Source organism: Pelmatolapia mariae, linkage group LG3_W (genome assembly GCF_036321145.2).
Source record: "Pelmatolapia mariae isolate MD_Pm_ZW linkage group LG3_W, Pm_UMD_F_2, whole genome shotgun sequence".
Classification (NCBI taxonomy): Eukaryota; Metazoa; Chordata; class Actinopteri; order Cichliformes; family Cichlidae; genus Pelmatolapia; species Pelmatolapia mariae.
The window spans coordinates 57,985,859-57,996,604 of record NC_086229.1 but is presented as its reverse complement, the minus strand read 5'-3'; the positions used below and the strand labels follow the sequence as shown (position 1 = coordinate 57,996,604).

Here is a 10,746-nt window from a genome sequence, read left to right as displayed (position 1 = left end):
AACATCTCCAACTTTTAAGTTTCTCCTTGGAGTGTGCCATTTCTGTCTTGTTGCAATGTTGGATAGATACTCCCTTTTCCAACGTGACCAAAACTGTTCTGATAAGTACTGCACCTGCCGCCACCTTTTACGTGCATACATATCCTCTTTGATGAAGGTGCCTGGAGGGGGCAGGGATATCTTTGACTTCATAGTAAGCAGGTGATTTGGCGTCAAGGGCTCTGGGCTGCTTGGGTCACTTAGGTTGTCCACCGTAAGAGGCCTGCTGTTGACAATCGCCATTGCCTCATAAAAGAATGTCCTTAACGATGCGTCATCCATTCTGCCAGATGAAAGTGAAACTGTAGAGCGCAGAATGTTTCGAACTGTCCTGATTTGTCTTTCCCATACACCTCCTGTATGGCTTGAATGAGGAGTGTGCATTTTGAAGTCACACTGCTTCTCTGCAAGAAATGTGGTAATGCGGTTGGAGTCCACTTGTTTTAAAGCTTCTTGTAGCTCATTTTTAGCTCCGACAAAGTTGCTTCCTTGATCGCATCTTATCTCACTGACTGCTCCTCTTATGGCTATAAAACAGCGGAGCGCATTGATGAAGGCGTCTGTAGTCATGTTGTCCAACATTTCTATGTGCACTGCTCTGCAGCAAAGGCATGTAAAGAGAAGTCCATAACGCTTGTGCTCTTTGCGAGCTTGTTTGGTTAGAAAAGGACCAAAACAGTCCATTCCACAGAATGTAAATGGTGGAGATGGATCTAAGCGCTGCGTTGGGAGATCAGACATCTTTTGTTCTTCTGTGCCTCTTCTGAGTTTGCGACACTTTACACACTGGTGTATAAAATTTGCCACGGCCTTGTTGATGCCTGGAATCCAAAATCCATTCACTCTGATCTCATTGATTGTAAAGCCTTTCCCTTGGTGCTGCACCTTACTGTGGAAATGATCTATTATTAGTTGAGTGACATGGTGACCTTTTGGAACTATCACTGGGTGTTTCAGTATGGAGGAGAATGAAGCATCTTTAAGTCTTCCTCCCACCTTAAGGAGTCCATCAGTATCAAGAAAAGTGTCCATTTGAAACAGTTTACTTTTGTGTGGAAGTGGTTTCCCGTTCTTCAGCAACCTTATCTCCTCTGCATATTCACTTGCTTGTGTGTCCTTTAGAATAACACATTGTGCATTTTGTCTTTCTTGTACTGTACTGTGGCCTGTTGTTTTGTCTCCCTTGGCACAGCGAATGAGTCGAGCTATGGCTTGGGTGGCTTTGTACCATGAGGAAAACTTTGTCAACTTGTCTGATAAACCTTTTTTCTCTGTTTTGAGCGTGTTCAATGCCTGTACCTTCTTAACTTCTGGGTCTCCAAGTGGTATGTTCATGTCGATGTCTGAAGGTGGAGGTATTTCCTTTTCCCATAGAAACTGTGGCCCTTTGAACCAGTCGGATATGATGAGCTCACTTGCACCTGAACCTCTAGAGGCAATGTCTGCAGGATTTTCCTCAGAAGGGACATATCTCCACTGCTGGGGAGAGCTGTTGAGCCTTATCCTCTGAACTCTATTGGAGACAAATGTGTGAAAACGTCTTGCATCATTATTAATGTAGCCTAAAACTACTTTAGAGTCCGTCCAGAAATACTCCTCTGCCTGTGTCAATCCAAGCTCATCTTTTAACATGTTACTTACAGTAATGGAGACAACAGCAGCGGTCAGTTCGAGTCTTGGTATTGTTGTTACCTTGATGGGAGCAACTCTGGTCTTTGCTGTGACTAAAGCACAATGCACTTTATCATCTTTGTTTACATGTCTTAAGTACGAACACTGACCATAGCCGTATGAACTTGCATCAGAAAAGTGATGCAACTCTGTTTTTACAATCGGGCCAAAGTCTTTGGGGACATAACAGCGTGGTATTACGATTTTCTCTAAGTTCTTCAAGTCACTGTTCCAATTATCCCACATTGGCCTTAATTCACTTGGAAGGGGGTCATCCCAGCCTGTGCCTTGTTTGCATGTCTCTTGAAGCACTCTTTTGCCTGTTAGAACAAAAGGAGAGATGAATCCTAATGGGTCGTAAAGGGATGCAACCATAGATAGGATGCTATGGAGGACCACAAGAGCCACGCGCATCGAAATAAAAATTTCTGTGCTTTAATAATGAATTGTAGAATAAATTCTGCAATTGTAAATTCATTTTTGAATTCCAATTTAATAAACTGCAGTTCAAAATTCTTTTTCCAATTGCATTTCAAAATCCTTTTTCCAATTGCATTTTAATAAACTGCATTTTAAAATCCTTTTTCAGTTGCACTTTAATAAACTGCAGTTCAAAATCCTTTTTCCACTTGCACTTTAATAAACTGCAGTTCAAAATCCTTTTTCCACTTGCAATTTAATAAACTGCAGTTCAAAATCCTTTTTCCACCTGCAATTTAATAAACTGCAGTTCAAAATCCATTTCCCTTTCCTGTTCGCTCCGGGATTAGGTGCTGGATTAGGTGCTGGATTAGCTGCTGGATTAGCTCTTCGATTAACAACTTGCTGGAGGCTATTCAAATTAGCCACACCGTGGGATGTAAGGAGCTCTCTGATTGGTTGGTCAGACACAGGCTGTCTGCCAGCCTGGATTTTTCTAGCTCATAGCTTCGCCCTGCTAAGAAGCCTGTGTGCTTGTACAAAGGCCGTTCAGCCTCGGGATTTACACTCGGCTCGACACGGATATGTGAAGAATGAAGGGACTCTGCAGCGAAACGGAGAGCCAACCTCTGACTGAGTGCCTGTCTACACAGTCTGACCACCTGTTGAAGGTAAGGTGCTAACGTGGCTAACGCTAGCATCACCGCACATAGCCCCGTTATTTTAAGATCATCTTAGCTAATGAAAGTTTTACGTCGCAGCTGTACGAGCTAGCTACGTGTTTTGTAAGCTGCTGTGCTCTTCACAAATAAAGCTGGAAGCAGCTCAGACTGTTAGAACCAGCACTGAGGCCTGTTACATTTATACAGTGTTAGAGCAATGGCTGCAACCTACAGCCTTTAAACTAGCGATTAAAATGCTGACAGTAAACGCGTCAGTCCAGATGTTACCACATTACTTTGTGATACTTAAAACAACTGAGACAGGCTGATTAAAATAACAGCTGTCAGTTCTCTCATTCCTTATATCAAGACTGGAGATCACACTACTGATTTCAGTTCATTTAATATGTGAGAGCACAGATTCATTCTCAACTGGACATAAATGATGATCAAAGGTTATATATATGATGAATTCATCAAATCCCAGCCTCTAACACAGTGCGCTGAATCTTAGCTTTGAATGTCCAGTATATTCTAATCAGTGCAATGTAAGCATTCACTGAACCTACAGTATCTACACCTGTGTGGCAAATGTGTGGTAAAGATACAGATAATGAAATTTAATTATTAATACAATATACATCATGAAAAATGAAAGCTGAAATTGATTCAGTTTAGTACTTTTCTCTCTATGCTCTGTGATTATAAAGGCCTTAAATTCTGTGATATATACTGTAAATGATTTTCACAGAGGTCTTAAAGTAGTTAAATCACTGCTGATAGTCTGGTTGTTTATATTTTCACATGTTTTTGTGTCTGTAGGGCTGTTTGATGACGATTTGGACTCCTCTGGGAGATGAGGACACACCCACATCTGTTCCATACTGCAGCCATGGATGGTGTTACAGCTCTGAGTCAGCTTTAGGCCATCAGACGCACACACTGGAAAACCAGCACCTGGACTTCATGCAGGAGAGACGGCCTCAGTGATGATGGACTCTGCATCCTCTACCTCACCTCCTAATCTCTTTCTTCTTTAACACATAATTAAAATCACTCCAAAAGAGTGTAAACTTACTGAGGAAGTCTCTAACTTGTACACATTTGTACTTTTACTTGTTTTATGAGTTATTTTTAAGAAGAGTAAAGTTATTCACATAAAGTTTTTATTCTTCTGTATTTATTCTTTTGTATCATGTACCACAGTCATACTGAACTTTACAGACCTGGTGAAAAAAAAAAAAAAAAACACACACATATATATATATATCTATATATATCTATCTATATCTATCTATATCTATATCTATCTATATATCTATATCTATATCTATCTATCAGCTTCAGCAGTATTTCGATTCATCTTATGAATTCCAGTCTAATGTCAATTCACTGAGTTCAGTTTTGGTCTTAAACTCCAGAGAATACCACCTGGTTCAACAATCTTTTTATCTGATTATTGGCAAAATGTTTTCTTCTGAGAGATGCTCCTGAGGCTGAAATTGAGCCCAGAGAAACAACAACAAAGTTTAGTTCCTCTGGATTTTCCATGGAAAATTGTTTTATCACTCATCCAGGTGACTTCTCCAGTGTCACGGATGAGTGATGAATGTATCTCCCACTGGAAACCATTGTGTCTAGTTAAAGTCATTCGGTTTTTTTAAGGAGAGTTGTTAGATGCTGTGCTCGTGAGGACAATGGGTTTTAACTTGCTGCACAACACAAAGCTGCTATACTGGATCAACGATCAAAACACTTAATTGAGCAGAATTAAGTCAAAATGTAATATCCTCATATGATGACACATCACACACGACCCAGCATTGTTCTAAGAATGCAAACTTTCTTATTGGAAGTTTCCACAGCTGCCAAAAAGGGACAGATTTCTGTCTGGTCTTAATGAGTGGTCGTTGCTCTCTCGTTTTCTCTGGAATTGCTGCACGGAGGATGTAACACCCATGATAAGCGCTGAGGTGTGTGTCCTTGTCAGAAATCAGCCATCCTCAGCTTCCAGGTTAGGAAAAGTGGAACCAGAAGATATTCAAATGCATCTCTTCACAGCTGCTGATGAATTCTACAAAAAACAAAGTTTGTTAAAAACATTTGCAGGTGAATCACCACTGATTTATCAGTGCCATCCATTTACTCAGAAATTACTGACAAGTGGATAACTAGAATATATAGTTTATAATTTCAAAAATGTCCTGTACAAAATCAGGGCTCGCAAAATTTCAAAATCCCTGGTAGCCCTTCGGGCAGGGACTCTTCAGTTTTTGGTAGCCCAAAATAAATTTAAGTAGCCCGAATAAATAAGGGAGCAATTTTTTTTTATGTTTTGTTTCCTGTTTTGTTTCCGTAACGGGAAAAAAACATTAATCAAAAAATTGTTGAAACACAAATTACAATATTGTATAAAAATTACAATCATCAACTCAAATACTTGGTTGTAATTGAACAGAAATTTCTATGAACTTGTAAGAACTGTACAACAGGAATCAGTCTGTGTCAGATCCTGAATTTGAAATTTCCACTGGAGTCACGGGTAAGAGGCAAGTGGAACCAAGATCTAGGCCATTTGCTTTTTGAAGTTTGCAAAGACTGCTAAATTTTGCCAGTGGTAGTTCACTCTTTGCAACATAGTACGCTGTTCTTAACAGATTTTTCAGGTTGATTTTTAGTATGTTATTTGCAGACTGAGCAATAATCAATTTCTTGCATTTCTCATGGGCTCTAATGGGGGCCTTTCTTAAAATTACTGGTCCCAGTAACAAAGGCACTTGTCGACTCAATGTTCTGCCGGGTGTGTTGTTGGTTTCCCTCGATTTCTATGTTATTTACACGGGTGCACATAAGTGGTCTGCATGTGCGCATTCGCTGTCACAATAAAAGACGCGCACCAGATAAGAAGTTGCAACGCGCGTTTGCGTCCATATAAAAGGCACTGTTTTTGTCCGCTAGAGTGGGATTTTCATGGCACATTCTGCACCAAATCTCTGTGCGTTCATCATTTGTTTAAAGCCAGCCTACCTCCTGCAACCACTTTTCCTAGAATACGCGCTTCTTTTGTGGTTCGGACTCCATCTGACATTTCTTTGGAGGTGGAGGAACACCAAAGTAATTGCTTAAAGGAGCTTCTTCGACATCTTTAGGAGTTCTAAACAAATGTCTGTTGTCCTCCAGAAAATCTTATGGACGCAAACACGCGTTGCAACTTCTTATCTTGTGCGCGTATTTTATTTTGACAGCGAACGCGCACCTGCGGACCACTTATGTGCACCCCTGGTTATTTAGCTTGTCATATTCCAGCCACAGAAATTCTTTTGTCCATGAAACCATAAAGCTGCACTTTCTTTTTGCCTTATAGTCTGATTTGTCATAACTTTTCCGTTTTGTGGTAAGCTTTTCTTTGGCTGTCACTTCTTCACCCTGACCGGTCTTATTTGGCTCAGCAGAACTAAAATATATATCCTGCTGCCTTTACACACGCACTCACATAACGCTCAGCGATTCTCTGCGCGATCAACCTCTCACATGTTTAAGCTTGCTGCGGAAGATTTCACTTGTCATGTTTGATAGCAAACTAACGATTGATAAGACGATGTCAGAGGAATTGGTGCGCAAATTATCGTCACTCACCAATCAGTACTGTCGCTCTCTATACGCAGTTCGCGCGATTGCAAAGTGAAAGCAAAAAACAAGCGCAAATTCAAATGCGATTTCAATATGTCACATATAGGGCTGCTCGATTATGGCAAAAATGATAATCACGATTATTTTCACTGAAATTGAGATCTCGATTATTTGATGATATTTATTTAACAATAACAATGTATTGAATAATGGCTTTAAAGATTGTCAAAAATAGTATAAAATAGTGTGCAAATACTGATAACAGTGCAAATGTTTGCAATATAAAAAATAAAATGTAAACATCTATGTTTAGTGAACTTTGCCATGTCGCTCTGTGGTGCAGCTACAACACCAAAGTTTACACACTATGTCTACTTGATCCACGTCTGACTCCGCGAACCAATAATGTTTCCACACCACTGAAGGGTTTTTTTTTTTAACCTCTTTTCAACCAACGGCAGTCACTCTCCTCTCCAAATAACTTCTGCTTAGCTTTCCGAGCTTCCCTCTGTTAGCTCCTCTTAATTGTTGTGAGGCGTGTTCGAAACGCAGAGAGGTGCGCTCGATTTGCCACACGGAGCAGCGCGAGAGTAAAGCACGAGGGAGGTGCTAATAATCGGCTCAGTCATTTTTAATGATCGTTGAAAGCCCAGATCGTAATTTAGATTAAAATTCGATTAATTGAGCAGCCCTAGTCACATATTGACAGTGGTTCACCGATGCCAATGACATATTTACCCAGCTACATTTCCGAAAGAATGCAAAAGCATTGACATATATTTTTCCTTCCTATGATAGCCCGACGGGCAGGGCAGGGATAGATTCTGGTAGCCCGACTGGAAAAATCGCTAGCCCCGGGACGTCGGGCTAGCGATTTTGCGAGCCCTGAAAATGAACTATATATGACAAATGTGGTGCTTGTGGAATTTTTAACAAGGACCCTACAAAACTTTACTCATGCTGCCAAACTTTTGACAGCTAGGTGTGCAGTTCCTGCTTTAAATGCATCCACTTTTAAGATTAAGGAATCTAAGTGATAAGAGGCCAGAAATGTTTGAACTCACTTATGAACCTACATCACTGAGGCCATCTCTCCTGCATGAAGTCCAGGTGCTGGTTTTCCAGTGTGTGCGTCTGATGGCCCAAAGCTGCCTCAGAGCTGTAACACCATCCATGGCTGCAGTATGGAACAGATGTGGGTGTGTCCTCATCTCCCAGAGGAGTCCAAATCGTCATCAAACAGCCCTACAGACACAAAAACGTGAAAATATAAACAACCAGACTATCAGCAGTGATTTAACTACTTTAAGACCTCTGTGAAAATCATTTACAGTATATATCACAGAATTTAAGGCCTTTATAATCACAGAGCATACAGAGAAAAGTACTAAACTGAATCAATTTCAGCTTTCATTTTTCATGATGTATATTGTATTAATAATTAAATTTCATTATCTGTATCTTTACCACACATTTACCACACAGGTGTAGATACTATAGGTTCAGTGAATGCTTACATTGCACTGATTAGAATATACTGGACATTCAAAGCTAAGATTCAGCACACTGTGTTAGAGGCTGGGATTTGATGAATTCATCATATATACAACCTTTGATCATCATTTATGTCCAGTTGAGAATGAATCTGTGCACTCACATATTAAATGAACTGAAATCAGTAGTGCGATCTCCAGTCTTGATATAAGGAATGAGAGAACTGACAGCTGTTATTTTAATCAGCCTGTCTCAGTTGTTTTAACTCTTAAGTATCACAAAGTAATGTGGTAACATCTGGACTGACGCGTTTACTGTCAGCATTTTAATCGCTAGTTTAAAGGCTGCAGGTTACAGCCATTGCTCTAACACTGTATAAATGTAACAGGGCTCAGTGCTGGTTCTAACAGTCTGAGCTGCTTCCAGCTTTATTTGTGAAGAGCACAGCAGCTTACAAAACACGTAGCTAGCTCGTACAGCTGCGACGTAAAACTTTCATAAACTAAGATGTCCTTAAAATAACGGGGCTACGTGCGGTGATGCTAGCGTTAGCCATGTTAGCACCTTACCTTCAACAGGTGGTCAGACTGTGTAGACAGGCACTCAGTCAGAGGTTGGCTCTCCGTTTCGCTGCACAGTCCCTTCATTCTTCACATATCCGTGTCGAGCCGAGTGTAAATCCCGAGGCTGAACGGCCTTTGTACAAGCACACACGCTTCTTAGCAGGGCGAAGCTATGAGCTAGAAAAATCCAGGCTGGCAGACAGCCTGTGTCTGACCAACCAATCAGAGAGCTCCTTACATCCCATGGTGTGGCTAATTTGAATAGCCTCCAGCAAGTTGTTAATCGAAGAGCTAATCCAGCAGCTAATCCAGCAGCTAATCCAGCACCTAATCCCGGAGCGAACAGGAAAGGGAAATGGATTTTGAACTGCAGTTTATTAAATTGCAAGTGGAAAAAGGATTTTGAACTGCAGTTTATTAAAGTGCAAGTGGAAAAAGGATTTTGAACTGCAGTTTATTAAATTGCAAGTGGAAAAAGGATTTTGAAATGCAGTTTATTAAAGTGCAAATGGAAAAAGGATTTTTAACTGCAGTTTATTAAATTGCAATTGGAAAAAGGATTTTGAAATGCAGTTTATTAAATTGGAATTCAAAAATGAATTTACAATTGCAGAATTTATTCTACAATTCATTATTTAAGCACAGAAATTTTTATTTCGATGCGCGTGGCTCTTGTGGTCCTCCATAGGATGCCACGCCTTGTAGCAGGTTGAACATTGGGGCGAAAACGAAACCTGAGTGTGTCTGAGCCAATGTGCCAGTGAATGCCTAGAGCTCTTTCAAGTTTAGAGTCATTAAACGCCAGGTCACATGCTTGCTGTGGGGAGGCACATTCAGATGCTGGAATGCTTTCTAACACAGTTTTGTTATTACTTACAAACTTGTGTAGTCTGAGGCCACCTGACGCACAGAGTGCCCGAGCTTCCTGAGCGAGCTGTATTGCTTCTTTGATGCTTGCAGTGCTCGTCACCCCATCGTCCACGTAGAAATCCTTCATTATGAATTGAGATGCAAGAGGAAACTGTGTCTCGTTTTCTTTAGCAAGATGCTTTAATCCATAATTTGCACACCCTGGCGAGGACGTAGCACCGAAAAGGTGCACCTTCATCCGAAACTCTTGGGGCTCAGTGTTCATTGCGCCATTTTTCCACCATAAAAATCTTAAATAGTCTCTGTCTGCTTCAAATACGTGAAATTGGTGGAACATTTTTTCAATGTCACATAATAATGCAACTTGATGCCTTCTAAACCTGATGAGAACACCATTAAGGCTATTCAGCAAATCTGGGCCTGACAGCAAATGATCATTAAGACTGGTACCTCTGTATTTTGCAGAGGCATCAAACACTACTCTGAGTTTGTCTGGTTTTTGGGGGTGATATATCCCGTGGTGAGGGATATACCATCTTTCACCTTCTTTAGCTTCATTCTGCACTTCCTCTGCATCACCTTTTTCCAATATTTCACTCATAAACTTTATATACTGTTCCTTGTACCTTTGGTCTTTTGACAGTTTGGTTTTGAGGCTTTGAAGCCGCACAGTGGCCATTTGCTTATTGTCTGGTAGAAGGGGTCTCTCCTTAAATGGAAGTGGCATTTCATAATGTCCTTCAGTGTTTTTGTAAATGCCTTCCTTTAACATGTTCAGAAAGAGAATGTCATCTTGAGACACTGACTTGTTATCCTTGTCATTATCCTTAAAGTCAGACTCAAGGACCTTGATTACATCAGCTGGAGTCACTAGGGGAAGCTCTTTAACTGCAACTCTGTGACACACAGTAGACATGCTAGAAGAGTCACCATAAGATGATGTCGGGCCTACAATACTCCAGCCCAATGTTGTGCGAACTGCATAGGGTTCGTTCTCGCCTCCTAAGATTACCTGCTTTGGAGCTAATGCCTTAGAGCAACTGTAGCCAATTAAAAGGCCGACTTCACATTCTAGCTGTGGAGGAATCTCGTTTCTTATTTCCTTGAGATGATAGGAATGTGAGAGCGGTTAACTGGTATACATTCTTTAGTGTAAGCAGGAGGGAGTTCAATCATTTCTGAGGAGTTATAGCCTCTTACCTTGAGACCTGAGATGCGTTCGCTTGGCACAACAACATCCTTACCAAGCAGTGTAGTGAGCTTCAACCTTATTGGGGTGGCCTTAGCTTGGAGATTATTAGACACATCTTGGTCAATGAACACGGTGTCACTTTGAGTGTCTAGGAGTGCATAAACAAGCTTTTCTGTACCTGGATGTTGCTCTGAAGAAACCCATA

At 40.8% G+C, this 10,746-nt stretch overlaps 1 long non-coding RNA gene across 1 annotated transcript; it reads right to left on the bottom strand.

Moving 5' to 3' along the window:
* Positions 1 to 4,134: 4,134 nt before the first annotated feature.
* Positions 4,135 to 8,654, bottom strand: LOC134617327 (uncharacterized). Its single transcript, XR_010091515.1, has 3 exons — positions 8,486 to 8,654; positions 7,487 to 7,667; positions 4,135 to 4,866 (listed from the first exon to the last, which is right to left on the bottom strand). It is a non-coding gene; the product is annotated as an uncharacterized LOC134617327 (long non-coding RNA).
* Between the last annotated feature and the right edge of the window lie 2,092 nt (positions 8,655 to 10,746).